This window comes from Phodopus roborovskii, unplaced genomic scaffold, assembly GCF_943737965.1.
Source record: "Phodopus roborovskii unplaced genomic scaffold, PHOROB, whole genome shotgun sequence".
Taxonomy (NCBI): domain Eukaryota; kingdom Metazoa; phylum Chordata; class Mammalia; order Rodentia; family Cricetidae; genus Phodopus; species Phodopus roborovskii.
In genome coordinates this window covers 1,915,289-1,938,426 of record NW_026126636.1, presented here as the reverse complement: position 1 = coordinate 1,938,426, position 23,138 = coordinate 1,915,289, and positions in this window count along the sequence as shown.

Genomic DNA, 23,138 nt, shown 5'->3' with positions numbered 1-23,138 from the left:
TCTCTAAAAATTGACAGTGGGGGCCCCATTGCCAAGGACAATACTCACTCAACATGGAGGAATCTAGCTAGTGCCCGAATGGAGACTTCCCCTCTACCTCCTAGTGTCTTTGTGTGGGAAGGTACTCTGCATGCTGCTAAAAGAGAAACATGAAAACCAACAGAGCCACAAAAACTTTGACCTACAATCTGTCCTACCTGCAAGATATGCTAGGGTAATGGTGGCATAGAATCTGTGGGAGTAGCCAATATACATCTGATTTGACTTGAGGCCCACTCCACAAGAAGGAACTCATACCCAACACCGCTTGGGTAACCAAGAACCAGAGACTGGGTAACCCAGAGACCTAGGATAGAACTAAATACTATTGGTATTTAAAAAAAAAAAAAAAAAGCATATCAATAAAATGACTCCTAATACCAACCTGCTATAGTCATAGATCATCAGTGTCTTATTCAGAGAATCTTCCTTCTGCAGCAGACGGGAACAGATGCAGAGACCCACAGCCAGACATCACGTGGAGACAGAGCCCCGGGAACACACAGCAGGAAATCAGATGTCTTCACCAAATCCCTTACCTCACAGCTCTGGAAGCCACTTGGAAGAGAATGGGAAAGAACGTAAGAGGCAAAGGGATGGAGGACACCAGGGCCACAAGGCCCTCTGAGTCAGCTGAACGAGGCTCACATGAACCCCCAGAGACGGAAGCAGCAAGCACGGGGCCCACCTGGCTCTGTACCAGGTCCTCTGTGTGTTTACACAGCTTGCAAGTGTCTCTGATTCTTGTGCCTGCTCTTGGGGATTTCCTTCTTCTGCTGGGTGACCTTGTCAGTCTCCATGTGATGGCTTTGTTTTTATTTATCACGTTATCTTTTGTTTTGTCATGTTTGGTTGCTATCTCTTAGAAGCCTGTTCTTTTCTAAGGAGAGATGGAAATGGAGTGGATCCAGAGAGGAGGAGAGGGAGGGAGAGACTGGGCGGAGGAGAGGGAGGGGAAAGTGAAACCAGGGTATAATTTATGAGGAAAGAATCTATTTGTAGTAAAAGGGAAGAACATGTCCCCACAGGCTCCTGTGTTTGAACAGTTAGTCCTCAGTTGGTGGTACTATTTGGGAGGGTTATAGAACTGTTAGGGGATGGAGACTTCCTAGAGAAAGTATGTAACTAGGGTGGGTTTAAGCTTTTATTGCCTGGCCTCACTTCTTCCAGTAAGCTCCTGCCGCCATGTTTCCCTGATAATTTCCACATCTTCCCTGTCATGACTGATTATCTGTCTCTGGAACTGTAAGCCAACATGAATCCTTTTCCCCCTAAGTCATTTTCTCCAGGGTATTTTTTATCACAGCAACAGAAAAACAACTAATGCAACTGCAAACCCAAGGAAAGGAAGGAACTCACACACATTTTTAAATACTAACTTTAAATATCAATGATCTCAACTCACCAAAGATATTGGTTACCAGCCTGGATTGGATAATAGAATCCCTGGTTTGTTTCTTCCGAAAAGCATGCCTTACCACTGATGATAGGTTCGAGGTTACAGTAGGAGTAGGAATGATGCAGGCATTGCTATGCTAATATCTAACCAAATAGATTTAAAACCCAAACAAATCAGAAGCAATCTTACTGAAGTCGGGATGAGACAAAGTGCCAACTCCTTCCACTCTTGTTCATTATAGCACTAGAAATCTTAGCTACAACTGTAAGAACATACAAGGGATACAAATAGGAAAAGAAGATAATATGATTCTCTCTATGAGAGACACTAAAAACTCAATCAGAAAATTTCTGGGGCAGATAAACAATTTCAGTCAAGTGACAGGACACGAAATTAATAAAATAGTAGCCATCCTACTCTGTTTACAAAAGCATTAAAAGTACCTTCTAATAAGTCTAGCCAAGGAAGTGAAAGATCTCTACAATGACAACTTTAAAACTTTTGGGAAAAAAAAAAAAAATCAAGGAAGTCACTAGAAAACAGAAAGTCCATGGCCATGGATTGGGTAAATAAATATTGTGTAAACAACTCTGGTACTGAAAGCAATCTACAAATTCAATGTCACATCAAACAAAATCTCCATGACCATTCTTACAGAAATAGAAAAAGAACTGAAATTCACAAAAGACCACAAAGTTACCAGTGTAGCCAAATCAATCCTGGGTAAAAAAAAAAAGCCTATGGCTGGAGACATTGCCATGCCTATTATCAAGCTATACTGCAGAACCATAAGGAAAAAAAGCACAGCATGATACTGGTATAAAACAGGCACATATATCAATGAATAGAAGACTTAAATATAATGCTGTGCCATTAAAGCCATCTGATTGTTTTTAGAAAGATGCTAAGATTACTCATGGGAGAAAGGACAGCATCTTTAACAAATAGTGGTGGCAAACTGGATATCTATATGTAAAAGAATAAAACTAGATTATTATATCTAAGATGTACACAAAATCCAAATGAACCAAAGACCTCAGTATAAGTCTCAAAACTGCCAAAGGGGAAAAAAAGAGGGGGTATACTTCAGGATATAAACATGGATGAGGAGTTTCTGCAGAGGACCCTGTTTGCTCAAAAAATAAGGCAATTAATTGACAATTGGGAACTTATGAAATTAAATGCTTTTTTTTTTTTTTTTACATTGAAAGAAATAGTCAATTGAGTCAGGAGGCAGCCTATAGAATAGGAGAAAACATTTGCCATCTTTCCAATTGACAGAAAATTAATATCTAGAAGGTGCAAAAATCTCATACTAAATAGCAAGAAAACAAATAGCCCAATACTAATGGGCTATGAAACTCAACAGAGGGCTCTTAAAAGAAGAAAAATGTAATATGGCACAACTACTAGAAAGATCGGTGTGACATTTTTCAAAATGTCAAAAGTTGAACTACCATAGGACCTAGCTTTGTCACTCCTAAGACTCTACCTGTGACAAAGATGCCTCGATGTCCATGTTCATTACTGCTCTAGCCACACTAGCTAGGAAACCAGTCTATATGTCCATCAACTCTTGAATGGATAGTGACATTTTGATATGTCTTCATAACACAATCCTATTCAGCACTGAAGAAAAAGGGCATTATGAAATGTGCAGGAAAACAGTACCAGAAGACAATATACTGAGTGAGGTGATCCAAGCCTAGACAAGCAAATGTACACCTCTCTCATACATGAGTCCTTGGCCTGAATTTCTGTGTTTAAGTTGAAGTGAGTATCTACAGAAGCCAGGAAATAAGAAAAGATCCAGGGGTGGAGAAAACTAAAGGACTTGTGTGTGGACTATGTGTGTGTGTGTGTGTGTGTAATACATGTGATAGGAAAATGGATGGGGTGTACTGGAGCAAAAAATTTAAACTGAGATTAGGATGGTAGAGTTGGGGTGCTGTAGGGGTAGAAAGGTTTAAACTGGGGTGGGGATGGGAGGGATAGGCAAAGGATCATCAAAATTAAAGATTTATAAGAAAAGTTATATACGAACGTAACACTTTATTTTTACTTGTTTTAATAACATTTTAATTTTGGAATGATTCGTACATTTAACCAACATATATTGATTATACCCATTTACCACTTCATCCCTCCAATTTCCCCTAAGGTCTCCCACCATATATCACTCTCAAATTCATGTCCTTTCTCGTTGTTATTAATAACTCCCTGAGTCCAATTAGTGGTTCCTCTTCCAGGAGTTCTCTGAGCCTTGGATGGTGGAGGTTGATAAGACGACCCATCCACAACTCAGGACTCAGCGTTACTTCTGTTCAGAACTTGGACCATGCAGCAGGCTCTACATTAACCCCCACCCCCTACAAAAGAAGCTTCTCTGACAGAAGTTGGGAGCAGCACAAATCATGGATAAAAACAGACACATTTAGAATGCAGTTTGACAGAATGACCATTTAACAAATCAATAACTATAGGCACACTATTACATGAGCTAACTTAACTCACAATTAAAAAATTAGTGGGGCTCAAGTTACTTTGCTTGGGTGCTACTGATATGCTAAACTCATGGTTTTTAACCAAAATCCCAGTGCAAAGCATGAGTTGTTGGCCATGGAGGTACCAAAGTTCCCAGCACATGCTGTTATCACTGCTCTTGAATACCAATTAGACGCAGACTGTAAGCCTAATGCAAAAGACACTATGCATTTTGGATATGAGACAGATAAATCAAAGGAAGAGAGCTAAAAGCATCTTTCTTGGAAACTAGTGCTCATGTTGCAAAAGAAATTATGCAGGCTGTTGGGGGAGAAAGGACTTCAACAACCTTACCCAGATGTGGCCCCTGCATACTGAACTCACAGACAAGATATGGCCATTGGTGCTATAGTGGCATTATTGTTTGGGGGGTAACCAACTACCTCCTGATTGGATCTGAAGTCTATTCTGTGGAAGAGAATACATGACTGGCACTGTAAACTTGATTAAAAATATATGGATGGGGAGGCCCCAGGCCCTCGGGAGGAATCTACTATGGAAACAGTGTAAGAGTTAGAGGATGTGTCTTCTGGACATGGTATGGGTGTTGCAGTCATGAGCACAGCAGCTGAGGCTACAGGTTTAAGATCTGCTCAAACAAACACACACACACACAGTGTGTGTCAGTGTGTGTGTGTGTGTGTGTGTGTGTGTGTGTAGTTGGAAAGAAGAGAGAAGAGGGTTTTAACATGAGTGGGACAGGGAGGAGAGAAAACAATGGGGGGAAAGATGAGCACTTGTCTACAAGTAGGGATCCATCTAAAATTAAATGAAAAACTAAATAAGAAATAAAATCAAAATAGAAGGAGATATCAGAAGCAGTAGTTCACGTGTATGGAGTGTTGTTTAAACATTTAAAAGGAAAACACAACATGTTTAGTTATTCAACCTCTTCCTGAATGTATTAGATAATTAGTAATGGAGAAAATGGAGAAATTAAAGTTGGAGAGAAAACTTGAAGATGCTATAATTAACTAATTTAAATAATCCAACAGACTCTATTAACAACTGCAATAATTAACAACGCATTAATATTGATGTCTGATTCCATTGAAGTGGTGGGATACAAGATTAATAGGGAAAAACTCAAAAGCTTTCTGACGTCCAGCAGTAGACAAGTGCAGAGCACCTCATCCAGAGGCGTCATGGATTTATAAATGATGGCATCTGTAAGTGAGTTTGATGATAAATAATACTAAGCCTTCACAGAAAGACCTCACGTTTAATACATTGACTTGAATATAAATGCAGGGTTGCCTGATTAATCCTCATAACTAGAAAGATCTATTTTTAAAATGTTGCTTCCCTCTAAAATTATCTAAAATTTTAATGTAACCCCAATAAAAATTGCAATGAGATTATTATGGAAATTGACAACCAGATTCTCAAATTCAAATGGGAGATAACTATGTGTGGACTGCTGTGGAATTCTGAAGAATGTGATCAAAGCAATACACTGTCTTCACGCAATGTCAAATTCATGAAGCACTTACCATTGACGAACAGAGGTATCGCCTACGAATATACAAATAGGTGGAAAGAACTAGAGATTTCAGATGTGGAAGCTTGTCTGTATTGGTCTTATCATGGCACACATCAATGTTTGAAATGAGTGAAGATTGACAGAGGCTACCAAGGGACATGGAGGACTGATACTGTGTGTTAATAAAGTATCGACCAATGTTCATAAAATGATTTTAAAATATATTAAATAGCCACACTAGAAGTAAAAATGCATGGGAGTTAGCAAGAATTAAGGAATGTGCTTCGGTAATTATTAAGTCAGAATAGTCGGACACATTTGAAATGATCAAGATGCGTACAGTGTGTCATCAGGAATACTCCCAAGGGACAAACCAGTCAGATGGACAATAGGCACATTGAGTTTAGGAGCATAGGGCTAAAATGACATGAGCATGTGGTAAATTGATCAACAAGTTTGAGCAAGCTAAAAGCAAATAATAATAATAATAATAATATTAAGATGATAAATATGAGTCTGCCAATTTGGGAAGCAAAATGAACAGCCTGGTACTGTCACTGTTCTTGTAGTAGTTAACCCCAGGAAAGCCCAAGCTTTACAGGAGCATGGCTCATAAGAGACTGAGAAAAAAGTTCAGATGGATGAGCAGTGAAGATTGCCTATAAATCACTAAATAAACTAGAGCAAGGGGAAGAAGGAATGCAAGAATTTTAGCTGTCAATAAGATACTAGATTATTCTTAGTTAGCATGGTAAATAAGCATGCCTCATGAACATAATAAAGAGATGATGTTTTGTGAACTAGCATCCCTTGATGCTGTCTTTGATGGGAGTAGTGCTTCTCTGTGGCCGGAGAGAAGTGACGGCAGAATCTAGACTTGTCTCTGTGGATTCTTGGGTGGATGTGCCTCAGGATGAGCATGGTAAGACTGGGTGGCTTTAAATCCCAAGCTCTGGGAGTGAGCACTTGTTCCCCAGCTGTGGCTGCTGTTTGGGAGACTGGTGCTTTTAGAAGCAGAATCAATTTAAAGGTCCCACTAGCTACATGGCTAGACTGAGGGTAGACCTCTGATGTTCAAGCCCGCTGTCTGCTTCCGGATGTGCTATGGTGTGGACAGGCAGCACCCCACCTTCCCACATTCACGAACTTTACAGTGCCCTCTCACTATTCTCCTTCACTTCCTGTTGCTGGGATAAACACCATGACCAGAAAGAAGCCACTGAGAGGGGTCAGGCTTTATCTGGCTTACAGGTTCAAGTCTCCCATCAAGGTAACCCAAGGCAGGAAGCTAGAGGAGCTGATGCAGAGGCCAATGGCCAGGCACTGCTTACTGGCTTGCTCCTTGTGGCTTGCTCAACCTTCTTTCTTATAAAACCCAGGGCCACCTTTCCAGGGGAGGCACCACCCACTGTGGTGGGCCCTTCCTCACCTGTTATTATTAATCAAGAAAATACCCAACAGATATCCCAACAGACAGGCCAGTCAGATGGAGGCAATTCCTCAATTGATGTTCCCTCTTCCCTAATGACTCTAGTTTGTTTCAAGTTGACTAGCTAACACACCCCTAACTATGGATTTGGTGTAACAATCTGATTGCATTTGGCACAGTGGATTTAATTTATTGTTTCATAATTCTGGGGCTCCTTCTCCCCATTGAACTATAAACTTCTGGGGTGATGGGATGGCCAGAGACTGTGTGTAATTCAGTCATCGTTTCCAGACATACTGCACAAGACCCAGAGAGCAGTGTGTACTTAACAAGAATAAACTTAGGGGAGGGCGCTTGCCTTGGCAATTCACTTGGGAAGTCAGATTCCTTGACCCCATGGGTGACACAAGATTGCGCTTCTTATCACTCCACAGTCAGGGATGGGAACACTTCATATTAGTGCACACGTTTAATAAATGACAAATAACATCAAACACAACATATTACATGTGCAATGTAGCATGTGCGAAGCCGAAAATGATTTTCCCGAGTGCTGGCCTCTAATCAAGCGCTCTAATGTTGCATTAACAGGGTCCTCCTGCTTAATAGATCCTCCTGGTAGGCTCAGACATTTAAGAAATGCAATCGACTCAGCTGTACTCTACCCCAGTGCGCATGCTGCTGACTCCTCACAGAAACCCAAGGAAATCTTCCGAACATGATGCAGATTCCTAGCCTCACACAGATTAACAAACAAAACCCAAAAACCCAGGGCTCCTTGGAAAGAAAATGAGACCACTTCTCTCATCTAATATCAACATCCTAAACCCTCAGTGAGTTCCCTATTTCTAATTCATTGTTTAAAAAAAATATTGCCCTGTCACATCCTTAGTATTTTGCCAAGTATTTCTTTCTCTGCTAATATCAGCAAAATATTAAGCCACATAGGAGGCATGTGAGCAGTTTTTGTATGGATCACGCATTGGATTTGAAGCACACGGGGGAAATGACACATTTACTGGGTTCCTCTGAGCAGCCCCGGGCTCTGTGAGATTACTTTTAGATTCATGGAGTGGTCAGACATTGACCATGACGCTGGCCCTCTACACGCTCAAGAAAATGTCCTCTCCCCCAGGCAGGGATTTTGTGGTATCACAGTTACACCAGCAAGAATAGATGAAGAAAATGACTTTGGACCAGTATGATCCACGGCAGCTTTTCCTGCCTGAAGGGGAGGCAGCCCAAGGCAGTGCTGTGTAATGGTCATGTCTCTTGGTCTTAACACAGTGGCCGGGTATGTGCCTATGGTAAAAATAGGATGCCCCTCACCTTAAACCTGTTCAAAATGCTGAGTCTGGAGAGTTTGTCACACCATCAGTGGGATACTATTGAGTGTTGGCATCATTGATTTCTGGTAGACAAGGTGGCTTCCTATCTTTTATTCTGATGTTTCTTTATTCTTTGACCTTCACCTAGCAATACCTGCTTCACAGGCTAAAAGCAGTCTAATCATAACCTTCTTGTTCATGAGCTAATGTGATTTTTGTGTCTGTGTGCAATAGGAAACCACAGAAACGAAACACCCTAAAGGCATACGCCATTCACATAAGACTTATCTGATTGCTGAGGTAATAATTACTGCTCGTCTTGCACACCCCCAAGTCTTTATAATACTTTCCCAAGTTTCAGATCTTTCTGGAAGTGCCATTAGCTCGCTCTCTGCCTGAAACCATAAGCGGAACTAGCAGAACAGAGCGTATAAATAATAAGCAAGCCACGGTGTCGCAGAGCGTGCAACCAAGTAGGGAAGGAAAGTTGCTTTGCCATCCACAATGCTGTCATTCCTTATCTTCTAGTCAACGTCTTTCTAGTTAGCCCAGGCTGGTATTGAGTTTAGAATCCTCCTGTATCAACTTCCAAAGTGCTGGGGTAAGAGCAGAGGTATTAATCCAATTTAATGAAGTAAATTGTGTTATTTTGAAAGACTTTTGTTTAGCTGAGGAGGACTTCCAGAATACAACCTTCCATATGGTACAGCCTCTCGAGTGCTGGGGAATTACCTGGGCTGCTGGGCTGTTATCTTTTACTTTATTTTGACATCATCTTTCTTCCTTCCTTTCTTTCTTTCTTTCTTTCTTTCTTTCTTTTTTTTTTTTTTTTTTTTTTTAAAGACAAAATTAGCTCCAAACTCAGCATTCTGACTCAGCTTTGATTTCAGGTGAGAAATGTCATGCTCGGGGCCAAAACTGCCAGCTTTTGGTAAGCAGGAATGGACGCACTCCTATCACCTGGGTGAACAGAGTGAGGCTAACTCAGCCTCCTCCCCTCCTTGGATCACAAGTGATTTAGTTTCCCTTCTAAAGCCATTTTCACCAGCTCCTAAGATCCCACAGATCTGCTGAGCTCTGGGTAAGCTTCTAGGATTAATTTGCTCTCCTTCCTTTAGGGACTTCCTTCAGACCATGACCACACCCTGTTCTCAGTATGCAGGAATGGAACTGACCATATGCAGATGAGACATGGTGGGGGCCACCACCCAGGAACACTTTCGTTCCTTAGTGCTTGGCATCTGCACAAATCCTCCAGCCCCACCTCCTGCTGCTGGATAACAAGGGGACCTTCCTTTCCTAGGCCCATCTCCCTTTCCTTGCCCACTGTCTCCTAGCTTCCTAGGATCCTACCAAATTGCATTTCTTTAATGTTACTTCCCTCTGGCCACAGGAGGATTCTTTCTCAGAGGGATTTCCTTACTGATGTGAATGTACTCTTACCTTCAAATATGTCAACAAAGGAAAAAGCTCTCAAATGCCCTCCTTCAATGCCCATAGTCATTTTCCAGCTATGGCCAAACTGGGGAAGGATGGAAGTTGGTTTTGTAAAGAATGTATGCAGCACATGCCTGCAATGCCAGCGCTGGAGAATCATAGGCGGGAAGATTTCTGTGAGTTTGATGCCAGCATGGTCTATGTAGTGGGTTTCAGAACCTGTCTTGAGAAATCAAACAAAAACAAAACAAACAAAAGAATTCCTTATATTTGTAGTGAGATATTCACCTTGTCTGCACCTGTGGCATAGACCACGCCCATTGGGGGTGGAGACAGGGCCGGATGTTACCTGGGGGAACTAAGTCTGAGGAGAGGGTTCAGAGCGCTCTCTTGCTTGTAGGAAGGGGACAAGAGGACATCCGGAGGCATCCTGGGGACCAGTAACCTGCTGGCACTCATCTGTCTATGTTGTAAGTTATTTCTCCCTGAATAAACATCTATTCTGCCTATTTGTTTCTCCTGATCCTTATTAAACATCAATATATATCCATTGCTTCCCCCTAAATTTTTCCCTTCCCACAGTTCCAACCCTGGAACTGCAGTCAGAGCCCCACTCATGCTCAGCAAGTATGTTATTAATAGCTCCGTTGTCTTCTATCTTTGTTCTTTTCATTTTGAATCAGTCTCCCGAAGTTGCTCACTTGAGTTCACTTTGTACCCCAGGGAAAACTCTAAACATGTAACCCTCCTGCCTCAGCTTCCCAAGTAACTGAGATGACAGGTGTGCATCTCTAGACCTGTCTTTTTGCTGCATTTCCTGACCTCAAATTCACAATGAAGCTCCTGTCACTGGCTTCTACCCCTCGCTCTGCCAACAAGGCCATTTGTTTATGGATGATCTAGACCTATATATTCCTTTGCCTAGCCACTGTTTTATTCCTATCAGCCTACTTAGCACTATAATAAAATACCTGGCATGGGCTCCTTATGATGAAAAACAGGTTTGGTTAGCTCACTGTTCTGAAGGCTGAAAGTATAAATAGCGTATTTTTGTGTGGTCCTATGACATCTGGGAAAGGATCATATCTTGGATCAGGAAGCTAGGCAGGGGTTAAGCAGGATGATGATCAGACTGTTACAGCAATGTTGCCCAGAGGGAATTTGCCTGGATTCCCCAGAGAAATGCCTTAGTCCTTTCTGGGGGTGTGGTGCTGCTGTCTAAGGACCTCCCATGTGACTCCACCTCTTATGAATTCTACCAGACTGAAGATCAAGTTTCCAGCACATGAATGGATGGAGGTCAAACCACACCCAAACTAGAGCAAAATTCTTTGCTGCCTTGACTGTTAGTGGCTCAACACTGAAGAGCCCTGTCTCACTGTGGGAGTCATTGCTTGCCTTGCAGTCTGGCTGTTCCATCTTCCTGCTACTCCTCCCACCACTCCAGCATCAAAGTTGCCTCCTCCGGGTTTGATCACCTCTATTCACCTAGAGTAATCAAAAATATGTGGTCTCACCTCTTCACGTTTCTTTTGTAGAATTTCCTTGAGAATTTTTACCACGTGTTTGAATTTTATTGTTATTATTAAATTTATTTTTATTTAAAATGTATGGATGTTTTGTCCAAATGTCTGTCTGTGTACCCCGTGTGACCTCACAGAGCACACAAGGCTGTTCACTCCCTCACGAGTGGAGTTACAGATGGCTGTGAGTCACCATGGAGGTTCTCTGGAATCAAACTCGGGTTCTCTGGAAGAGCAGCTAGTGTTCTTAATCCCCGAGGCACGTCTCTAACACCTATTATAACTATTTGGACAAACACAGCTTGCAACTATGGTATAAAGTAGGCATAAACTATGGAAGGTGAAATTGAGTTAATTAACATGCTTTTTCTCACACAGTTCCATTTTTGTGGTGAGAGCACTTGAGATGTAGTCCTCAAAATTTCCGAGTGCATGATAAATTGTTATTAACTAGTTGCCGTGTTGTGTGGCGGGTCCCTCAGATATAGCCTACCTATCGTCCTTCTGTGTCTGTAACTGCCATAGAGTAACCTTCAGCAGACACAGTCCATGAGCACCAGCCTACAGCCCTGTCTAGTGTTCATCTTCATGCAGATGATTCAAACGCTTCAGAAACTTAGGGAAAAAAAAGAAGCTCAACTGCAGTCTTTCTTCTCAAATTTGGCTCATCTTTGCTTTCTACAGTGTCAGTTGAGGGTGCCTAAAGGAGAACTGTACACTATGTAAGGATGTATGTATTATGCATGTGCTATATGTAGGCATCTGTAATTATAAAGCAAGATGAATTTGATTGGCTTGTAAGACTGGAGGCTGGATGGTACATCCATGGTGGCTGGATGGTCCTCCCATGGAGGCTGGATGATCCTCCCATGGAGGCTGGATGGTCCTCCCATAGAGGCTGGATGGTCTTCCCAAGGAGGCTGGATGGTCCTTCCATGGCTGCCTGCATCCTGGAGAAATCAGACAACTTCAAGAGTGCTCATTCTAAAAAGCTATATACTTCAGAAGAAGAGGGGTCAACATCGAAGCCATGGGCTGTGACAAAAATCCTGGAAGAGCCTCTCTGGAGAGTCCCTGGGGTGGGGCCATATTGAGGGAGAATTGTTTGTCCAGCCATTCAACTGTGCCAACACAGCCACCTCGAATCAAAGGATGGAGTCAGCCACTGGCTGACCATTACTAGCCATAGAGCCATCGGAGCACCGAGGAGGTCTGGTGGAGAGGGACAGGAAGAGAGAAGAGGGAATTTCCGTGGGTATTTCCAGGGCTGTTGGGTCAAATAAAAAATGGAGAGAGGGTCAGCCAATGGATTCTCCGTTTCTCCTTGAATTTACTAGGCCATTATCTCAACTTCTGACGCCTAAGTTTTTAATATGCAAGAACAATTTAGGTAAATGTTATATCTGATGTCCAATGCGAGGCCTCAGATGATGCTCCAGGCAGCAAAGCCAGCACAGCTGAGCAAACCTCCACCTCCATCTTCACCTCTGCAGAAGCCGGCTGCCAGCCTTGCCGCATGCCCCCTCAGCCCTGTCTCTACACCAGTGGGTATCTTTGGCTCGGCTACCAGCCTTTCCTTGCACTGACAGCCAGCACAGTACACACCTGGTCAGCCACCCCATACCACTCATAGCAGGCAGCTTGGTTCTTTTCCATGTTGTATCCTGCCTTCCACTGCTAGTAGCAGGCTACAGGTCCCATTCAGTGTGTGTCCCAGCAGCTCAGATTTCTCCTACCAGTTTCCTTATCCTAGCTCTTTGGATAACTCACCCAGTCCCTATGTAGAACATGAGCAGCCACAATGGCTCCAAGCACAAGCATGCAATTAGCAAGGCTTGGAGTACCCTGCCATGTCTGCTCTTTATGCTGGCACAGTCGAGCATCATCACTGTAGCTGATTAACCTCTCCTACTTCTCCCTGAGGCCCCACAAGCTCCACCTTTACTGTTAGTTGTTAGTGCCATCAGATCTGGCAAGATACTTGGGATTATTATTATTATCATCATCATCATCATCATCATCATCATCATTGGAGACAGTTTCCCTGTGTAGCCCTGGTTACACTGAAACTCACTCTGTAGACCAGGCTGGACTCAAACTTACAGAGATCTGCCTGCCTTTGCCTCCCAAGTACTGGGATTAAGTTGTACATCACCATGAGCAGCCATGACACTTGGGGATTCTTAAATGGGTAATTAGATGTTTTTTAAAAAAAGTAGGGGGATCACTGTAAATATCACAACTCAGGTAGTTAGGATCTTGTTTACTGCTACTATGGATAACAAATGGAAAAAAATAAATGAGGGGATAAATCACTTAGCTAGGATTGATATAATACCAATTTTAATTCATATTAGTTTGATAATTCATACTTTATCTTTAAAAAGTAGTTTGGTAACTTTGCCAAATATTAAAATTTGACTGACAAGACACAAACCTTAGAAAGACTTGCTACTGATAAGAAAGATTTGCTAATGGAAATAAGGAAAATTTGGCTGATAGAATACCAACCTCTTACTTCCTACTGGTAAGATGTAAGGCTTAGAAAGACTTACTAATGAAAATGAGAAAAATTTGGCTGATAAGTTACAAGTCTTAGTAGGACTTACTATTGATAAGATGCAAGCGTTAGAAAGACATACTAATGAAAATAAGAAAAATACTCAAAGACAGATGAATTAATAGCAGAACCTACTGTACCATTGCATTATGAAACAGAAGAGGGGCAGCCTAAGATTATTAGAAAACCAACCTTAATTTATCCAGTTACCATACAAGAAAATCCATCAGATGATTGGCACCCTGGAGGCTATGCAGATGTTAATTTTGATACTGTAGAAATGATAGATTTGGAGAGATTTATGGAAGCAGTCATCTCTTACGGTGTGCTTTCACCTCTGATGAAGCAGCTGTTAACTTAAGTTCATGGGCAACTCAGAACAAAATTGTTCCAAGAGACTGGAAAGATTTAATTACAGCAATATCGGAAGCTGGTACTCAATGACAATGGAAAACGTGACAGGGAGAGGAAGCTAGAATAATAGAACAACAAAATCAGGCTAGAGGTATTGAAATTTCCCACATTTAGCTCCTCAATGAGAGTCAGTCTGTTGATTTGCAAAGATGGTCTACGTTTGATGAGTATACCTTAGTTCTACACCTTACAGCAGCTTTGAATGCTTTGAATGGGGTTGAAGAATCCAGAAAGAGGACCAAGTCATTTACTAAAACTGTACAAGGCTCCCACCCCCGCCAAAAATAAGCCTTTACTGATTTTTTTTTTTAATACAGATTGACTTCAGCTGTAAATAAAATGATGTCAGATTGAGAAGTTAGATAAATATTAATTGAATCTTTGGTTTTTGAAAATGCTAATTCAGAATACAAAATGGTGATTAGGCCTTTCAAGGCAAGATCAGCACTTATGGATGAATGGATAGGAAATATAGCTGATATTGGGTTTCATGCTTATGATGATACTTGGATAGGAGAAGTGACTCCTAAAAACAATTTAAAAATAAAAAGGTTAGATATTTTAATTGTGCTAAACAAGGTCATTTGAAAAAGACTGTAGACAAAGCATTCCTAGGAACAGTTTGTTCTAGAGATAATCCAAACAAATGGCCTCAACCTTTTAGAATATGCAGAAGGCATGGCAAAAGCTGGTATTGAACCAATGAATGCAGATCAAGGAACAGGCAAGGTAACCCTTTACCAACAGGAAATGCCCTGAGGGCCCTTCTGAAGGTCCCAACATCAAATTTGGCTCAATCATTCTCCATCAGCATCAAAGAAACTCATCCACAGAGCAATTGAAGGGACTCAATAACTTTGCTGAAAAGCTCTGGAAGTGAACAATGACAGAACAACTTCTGTAAATATGACAAAAAGTTCATGAGAGATCAGAAAATAAGTATTTTGTCAAACTGTTGTACATGATCAAAGACTAAAGCTGAAAATACATATAAACCGCAATGAAATTGATGGTTTGGTATACACAGGTGCAGATGTAACATTAAATACACCAAAATCTTGGCATCCAGATTGACCTCTTCAGGAGGTAAATATTCAGCTTATTGAGATTGGAAGTTTATTTCAGGTAAAACAAAGGACAAGATAGGCTGAGTGTATAGGGCCAGAAGGACAGATAGGAAAATTAAAGCCACACATGACTAACATAGCAATGAATTTATGAGAATATGACTTGTTGCAGCAATGAAAAACACGTATTAACATTTCTCCAATCTCAGAAATAAACCATAAAGTAAAAATGCTTCTAAGATAAATATTAAAAGGTATTATCAAGAATGGTTGCAGACTGTTGAGGTTGTACATAAGCTGGGTACAACAGCTGGTGTTATTTCAAAGGTACTAATTGTCCTACCTTTGAAAATGAACATTGACAAAGAGCTTGCAGTAAGTTTTGGGGAGAGATTAGCAGCAAATATCCCAAAAGCAAGAAAATAAAGTTTAAAAATAATTGGATCCTTCTTCACATTGTATGTGGAATACCAAAGTAAATCACGAAAGGCGGGATATAAGTCAGGAAAAATAAAGTTGCTCAAAGCCCTTATGATTCAGTTCAAAAATCAGAATTATATGTTGTTCTCATGGTATTATTAGATTTCTCCGACCTCTTAATTTAGTTACTGACTCTCAATATGCAAAAAGAGTTGTTTTCCACATTGAACTTGTTGAACTTATTCCAGAGGGTTCAAAATTAACTTTGTTAGCTTTTTCAATTAAAACCAGTAATCAGAAATAAAAATCATTCTTTGTATATAATCCATATCAGATCCCACACAGGTCTACCAGACTCTGCTGCACAAGGCAATGATGACATTGGTCATCTCTTGGTAGAAAATGTGCTAGACACCTCAGAACTTCATAAGAAATACCATGTTAATAGCAAAGATTTTTTTCCTACGTGTTCTTTGTATAACCAAGCTCCACTACTTACAGTACATAACAGAAAGGGTATTCAAGAAATGAAATTTGACAAATGGTTGCATTTCATTTTGTGGAGTTTGGAAAATTAAAGTATGTGCACCATACCATAGATACATGTTCAGGATTTCAATGGGCAACTGCTTTAAGTTCTGAAAAGACTGATTCTGTGATTACACATTTATTAGTAGTTATGGCCATCATTGTGATACCTGTACAAATTAAGACTGACTATGCTCCAGCATATGTCTCTGGGAGAATGACGCTGTTTTTTTTTTCTTTTGTTTTGTTTTGTTTTGTTTTTGCAGATTATAACATAAAGCATATTATAGGTGTACTACACAATCCTACAAGACAAGCAGTTACAGAAAGACCTAATTATACTTTAAAAGACATGATTAATAATCAGAAAGGGTAATAAAGACCTCCAAGCCCCCAAGTAACTGCTTAATTAATAAATCTACTTTTAAACTAAAAAGCAACCAGTAGTCTCAAATATTTTACACTGGTATGGATTTTTGTACATTGATAGAAATTTAAGGTTATTTTATGCTATTTATAAGTTTCTACTCTTGCTTAATATATTTTTGTATATTGTTACAAATTTAAGGTTATTTTGTTATACTGTATTTATGTTTCTATTTTTATTTAAGGTATTATATCTATGGAGCTCATTTAACAATGTAATACAAAGTTTGAAATCTGTTTAGTATAATAAACAAATACAGGTTAATATTAATCTAAAACAATCAAACATAGTCATGTTACATATATTTTCTATGTCATATTGAAATGTATTTTAAATAGATGGTCTCCAAACTCTTCAGAGCCCTACAAAATATGGCCTTTAGGATGTTTTAATATTGTAGGACTTTTCTTGACAAAGAGACAGTCTGCTCTTGGCAGATGGCCATCAAAGAACCTCCATATGGAGACTGCTCTCAATGTGGCAAGGCTGGCCATTTGGGCAAGGGGCTGCCCTTGCCTTGACTGCTGACAGTATGTTGTCCAAACTGTACAAGCAAGACACAAAAAAATGTGACTGCTGTACTTTGCCAAGACAAGGTATGACAATACTTCAAAAATCCCTGCCTCACAAAAAGTGTCTCAGATATTTGAAGCCTGTAGGCTAAGGGTGAATCCCCAAATTTGGAGAGGAACCTTGGGGTGACTGTTCTGGCAGAAAGATGTCTCTATTGTTTTTATAGTTTTGAAAGTTGCTAGCTCTGCACCTCCTGTTTACTCAAGCAATATTCTTGAGTGTTTGATGGGGTTGAAGATTAGATAGTTATAGTTACAGTTTTCCCTAGTTATGGTAGAATGCAAATTAGGTACAAAACTTTGAACTCACCAAGATAAAATAGGTATTAGAATATTTTCTCTGAACTTACCAAATACTAATGGACTTGACATTGTGAATGTACTTCTTATTCAGTAATTGTTCTTATTGTATATAGTCTTACTGTGTTAGAGTTAAAACCTTTCCTTGTTGTTTAGACCAAAGGGAGAAATTTTGTGGAAGAATTGTTCATACAGCCATTCTACTGTGCCAATAAAGCTACCTTGGAGTCAGTGATTGGCTGACTGGGATTAGCTGTAGAGTTTTGGAGGTCTAAGGGGGTGTGATAGAGAGGGACAGGAAGAGAGAAGAGGGGATCTAGGGGGATTTTTAGAGCTGGTGAATCAGAGAAAGCATGGAGAAAGGGTCAGCCAATGGAATTTCCATTCCTTGAAATTATCAGGTCTTTATCTTAATTACTGACTTCCTAATTTTTATTATGCTAGTACAATCTATCTAAACATTACAGGTCCACTTTCAATGATATAAGAAGATGAATGCCTATGGGCAACAGGGCAACACCAACATATAAATATATATATATATATTCAGTGCTGCCATGCCAGCCTTTAGTCACAGCACCCAGAAAGATGAGAAAAGTCAGTCAGTCTGGGCTTCATAGCAAAGGCTGTGTTACATCATACCACGCTCACCTCTTGACAAGATACCCTCTGTGGATGATCTAGGAACCTCCTAAGCTGGAGTACAGGTGGGGCTCATGGAGGGACAATGGAAAAGTCACACTGGAAATAGTGAAGACCAAGGGAAGAGTTCTCTCTCTTCACACCTTCACTGGCTTCCTACACCTGCACTTAGACTCAGGAATGTTCTGACCCCTGCTTGTCTGCCCATGGCTTCCTGCTGCTCTCTTGGCTTCTGTCACTGTTGTCTTGTGTCCTGAAGTTGTCCATCAGATTTCCACTGAGCAAGGCTGCAAGGCCTGCCTTTTGAGTGGAAGGTACTTCTTCCTCTTGCATACCTGTTTGTCTCTGAGGTCAGCTTTGCTTTCTCTTTGAGAGAATCTGGCCTAGACCCTGGCCTAAGAATTTTCTGGTCCATTTTTCAGTATGTGTCTCTAGGCTTCATACTGACATTCTTCTCTTCTGAAACCTCTTGATCCAGGCACCCACAGCTCAAATCACCTTCATCACCACTGTCTTCCATGTTCCCACTAGTGTGGTTCATTAAGCAGTGGTTTCCTAATCCAGACTCTGAAAATTAGTATGGCCAGGCCTATTGTCACAGAAATATCCTAGTCCCTAGTACCAACTTCTGCCTTTGTTAGGGTTTTTATTGCTGTGAAGAGACACCATGACCACAACAACTCTTAGGAAAAACATTTAATTAGGGATTTAGTCCATTATTGTCATGGTGGGACATGATGGCCTGCAGACACACATGGTGCTGGAGAAGGAGCTGGGAGTTCTACATTTGACGCACAGGTAACCAGAAGCAGTCTAAGATACTGGGTGGTATCCTGAGCATATGTGAGACCTCAAAGCCTACCTCCACAGTGACACACTTCCTCCAACAACACCACACCGGCTCCAACAAGGCCAACTTCCTAATGGTGCCACACCCTTTGGGGGCCATTTCCTTTCAAACCATCACAGGTTCTATCCTTTAACAAGGAGTTATCATCATCTCAATTACATCCTCATAGTCAAACTCTGGGGGCAGTGTTGTCTGGACACCCTGTGTCTGCAACATTGCCTCGGGAAGAGTGGGTTTCTAATACTGTCCACCACACATGGTTGGCCTGTTTTTACAGCTCACCTTGGTGAATGCCTCAGGCACAGAATACCTCTCTTCTGTGTATGACCCTGGTATGATATGAGAGCAGTCCTTCACAGGAAAACATGTTTGAATCTTTAGAACTGCTCACTGTCACAAGAAGTCGGAGGTTCTTTGGAGTGGGAGACAAAGTGGATGGAAGTCACTGGATGCTGGCCTCAGTTATATCCTGACCATGTTCCAGGCTAATGTCTCTACATCCCAACCTTCAAGATGCAGGTGAAAAGTTCTGTTATAAACTCCATGCCTTTCTGCCATGATGGAGCGATGGCCGTGAAACCATGAGCCACAATAAACCTTCCTTCCTTTAAATTGCATCTGTCAGATACTTTGTCATAGCAGTGAGAAAAGTGAAGACAGGTCCTTCTTCCGTAACTACCGTGGCTGTCCCCTGTTCCTCCCTGTGATGACCAACTTGCCACAGCTGAACATCACCTGAGCATGGTGTTTCATTTGAGGAAACGTCTATCGCAGGAGCACCAGTGGGGATTCCCTGATTGTTTGAACTGACGTGGGTAGACCCATCTTTAACGTGGCTGGTGCAGATGAAAAAGGACTTGGAAGAAGGAAGATGGCAAGATTGTTCTCATTTGCTCACTTGGCCTGCCCTCTGGTTGTCTGGTTAATTCACCCTGCTGCTGTTGAGTTCTTCCATAATGTTGGAACCAGCTTTTCTTGGCTTCCAGGATGGACTGAGGACCAGCGACTCTCCAAGACTCCTCCAGACTTGGGCACTTGATTGGCACTGCTGAGACACCCAGGCTCATGGACTGAGTAGCCACCAGGTTCTGGGACTTAAGAGAGAAAAGCAGGAAATGGAACAGCAGAAAGGTTGCCTGACCTTCCTTCAAAGTGGGGACATGGAGTCTCAGTCTGGGGGAGGCCTTTCAAGACCCTCTTATCATGGGTCTGGTTGCTTGGGATTCAGCTTTGTTCCTTAGCTCTGCACATAAATAGCACACCTTTGCTACTCGGGTGGGAGAAGGTTGGTGTGGAGAACTGGGCAGTGTTTCCCTGGGACTGTGTTGAAAATTACCTGAGTTATGGAGTGAGAAAGTAGCTGTGACTGATAACTGCTTTATAGACTCTCCATCAGCCCTAAAGTTCCCACAGCTGCTATCATCCTATAGTGTACACAGCTTTGAGCCCCCTCCTTCGGCTCTTCCCTTTTCCCCTCTTTAGGAAGTATCCATGTTATCCTCAGCACTTCTCTGAACTCGAGCTTCCCACGTTTTGCCAGCCCCATAGGGAAGGAAATCTGTGTACTTGTGTATGTGGGCGGTTGACAGAGGCCACAATGGATGTGTCTTCAGGTCAGGTGCATTCCAAGCGAAGGAGGACTAGTGATTCCTCCTCTTTGGTGGCTGTCCTTGTCTGTCTCACCACAACACCTAGAGACCCACCTGGGCAGAAGATCTGAACCACCACTGGCATTATGGGTAATCTTTGTTGAGACACTTTTCAGGATGAGGATGAAAAGCAAGTAAGTGTCTTTATGTGGATACAGTGGGTCATGTAAAGATAGGACATTGTGTGTCTGTGTGCACACATGCATGTTCTTAGATACCTGTGGGTAGAAGTACATGTATGTGCATATGTGTGCATGCATATGGCCTGGGTGTGAATGTATGTGTATGTTCTTATGTGTATGTGCACACCTGTGTTTGAATGGCACATATCTGTATGTGCTCTACTCTCATATGACCAGTAGCAGAACATGTTCGTGGACACTAGCATCACTACAGACATAGAATGTGTGAACCATGGTATGAAGGTGGTGATGATGGCAGTAGGTGACAGGCTGTTTCTAGTTCTCTTGTAATTTTGTGAGACATCCTTCACACATGAAGCCCATCCTTGACATAAATTTTATGTGGCACATGACTCCATGTGTGTGAATAAATGTGTCTAAACTTGAACACAAGGAAGACATCCAAGCTCGGACCATATCTACCCTCTCTCTTCATTGTAAATAACTGGGTTTACTCATCTCATGGCGGAGCAAATCTGGCTCAAAACAGGAAGCAAGGTGATACTCTAAACTGCAGAAGGCCAGGGAGAATGTCCTCTGAAAAACTGACCCCAGAGGCCTTGCTGGAAGCAGGGAGTTGAGGTGACAAGGTGTATGGATTTATGGAGCTCAATATAAGAAATATTGAAAGCAAATATTTTCACACCGTTGTGCTTTTCTCATGGGGCTGTACTGGCTGCTTACCAAGCATGAATTATGATAGCTTAAAAATGGCCACAGAGGTAGGACTGTCCCTGGTGGCCAGCCCACTTCTACTGAACATCACACTTACTCTCCTGGGCACAGTAAGGCAGAAATAAATTTGTATGCGGGGCAAGGGGTAGGGAGGGAGGTGATAAGATGGCTCCCTTGTGCATAGGTATGTTAGTGGGGATGGGGTTGGAGGTGGTCACATGGCGCTACACACCAAGATGAGAGGAGAAGCTGGGCGCCTAAGCCTGTGGGGTCTTCTGTTGCTACCTGCACATGGGAAGTGAGGACCTCTGCATCTGCTTACATCCCTGGTTTCCTTGTTCCACGTCAGCAAACACTGTTGTCTTAAGACGGAAAAACTCTGACTCTAGGGGACAGTGTGCTTAGGATCTCCTTGTTCTGTGCTCTTGTGAGCCTCAGCTTCAGGGTTTGTGGCTGTGGGTGCTGGGACCAGCTTCCCTGCTCCTCCCAGCAGGGCACAGCAAGCATTCACAGCTGTGTGTGCTCTCCATGTGTCATGTCCTGCTGTTTGAACCAGCTGTGGAGATGACGAATTAACTCCTAGCTGGTGGTAGAGTGGGAGCAACCAAAGCTGCCCCAGGCTCCTCCTCGCCTGAGCAAGCCCGTCAGCCAACTCAGCTCCCTGAATGCATGACTCCTGTCTTGTGGATGGAGCCTTAGAGAGGAGGTATGACCCATGCTACATGTATTTTGCATGTGTGCTACCTATGAGCCTCCGTCAAACATCCATTTGTTCTGTGAGCAGTGGAGAAGGAGAAAGAGAGTAGTGATGGATGGACTTGCTATGGAATTTTGATCTGCGGCTGGATGCCATTACCTCATAATGAACACTGGTGACTATTGCCCTGGCTTAGGGATCATTCTGATTCCTCCAGTCAGAGTTTTGGAGAAGAGACTTCATGTGGCAATACATTCAGGGGTAGAGACATGAGTCCATAAGAGCGGGAATTGAAAAACTGTATTAAGTGGTTGGAAAGCCTCCAGCAAGAGATGGGACCCTTGTCGGGGGACATTGCCAGAATAAAAGCCTGATTTTCAGCCTTGGGAGTAGGATTTTGAGAACACAGACACTGGGCTTCCAATGTGACCTATGTAGGATAGCATCTTCAAGCTCCCTGCTTGCAGAATGGGACCACAGGAAGGGCTTGGAACTGGCAGCCCTCCTTTCCTGGGAAATAAGGAAGGGGGAAGAAAGAGGCAGGGGGACCCATTTTAAGGCTATCACAAAACACAGGGCAGATTCAATTCTCACAACATGTTCAAAGTAGGGGACAGGGTGGGGCTTTGCTCTGGGACAGTGTGGGATGCCATCAAGTCACCCGTCCAGAGGGGAGGCAGGGATGTAGTCATGGAGAAGTGCATCCATCAAAGCTCTTTCTGTGCAGGCAACAGGAACCCATGAGAGGTTTAAAGGGCAGTGGGTAGCCAATGGCAACAAGGCATGACGCTTGGAGGTCCAATGACCTCTGGGCTGAGCTCAAATTCACTTCTCAGGCTGAGTTCCATCCCTCTCAGAGCTCTGTTCACAGGATGTCTGCTCTGGCATCTGTATTTGCATCCACCTTCTAGTATAGTCTGTGAGAAAAATGAGGAGCTCTGCTCTCATAGTTTTGTGATCTGTTTGCATCTCA